This window comes from Seriola lalandi, unplaced genomic scaffold (assembly GCF_002814215.2).
Source record: "Seriola lalandi dorsalis isolate HSWRI2012SDOR001 ecotype SW California unplaced genomic scaffold, Sedor1 jcf7180002053889, whole genome shotgun sequence".
In the NCBI taxonomy this organism is placed as follows: Eukaryota; Metazoa; Chordata; class Actinopteri; order Carangiformes; family Carangidae; genus Seriola; species Seriola lalandi.
In genome coordinates this window covers 1,663-2,502 of record NW_019524442.1, presented here as the reverse complement: position 1 = coordinate 2,502, position 840 = coordinate 1,663, and positions in this window count along the sequence as shown.

Below are 840 nucleotides of genomic sequence, written 5' to 3'. Positions count from 1 at the left end.
AAACATCAGGTGACGTAATGTACGTCTTCAAACAGCTCAGATCATCAGGATCAATGGAGTGTAGAGCAGAGAGTCGTCTGCATAGAGACAAACACAGTCTGATCAATCAACTTATAAAGACTGAACCTGAGAGGAACCAGAACTGAACCGTGTGGGACTCTTCATCCTGTCTAATGGGACCATAATTATAATTATAATTAAGAGATGAAACATTTCTATATACCCATGTTTTCATTATTTAAACCATGAATAATATAAAAATGACAAACACTGTGGTTCAACGATTTGTTTTCAGGAAACATTCAGCAGCTCGTTTGTGTTTTTTTTTCATTTATCTCCTCACTTTTTACTGTGGAGAAGTTTCTGAGCTCGTTGGAGGAAAGCAAGACGTTACAGCAGAAAACTTAACAACTGTTGAACATGTAGTGACATAAAAACCCTAACCTGTTACCTACTGAGATCTGCTTTATTTGTAAGAATTATTATTTGACTGTACTCTTTTAAAACATCCGTGTTCTTGTAGAAGAAGAGAAGCTGATGTTTCACACTGAACAGAAACTGATTTATTAACCAGAACAGATGAGTCTGAGTCACTTCCAGAAAACTTCAGGTGTGAATGGTAAAAGCACTGTTACCATGGTGACTGAATGCACTTAGTTCCATCCTCAGAGTCTGTTGTGAATGTCTGTCGACGGGGTGAACACTGACTCCGTCCTCCCACAGTATCAACCAGGCGTCAGAATGAGTCGAGGCTCCATCCACTTCAACCACACACACTTTACTGACTGCAGAGGCCCCGCCCACCTCAGCATAAGACACGCCCCCAGGGAGTATCACCTA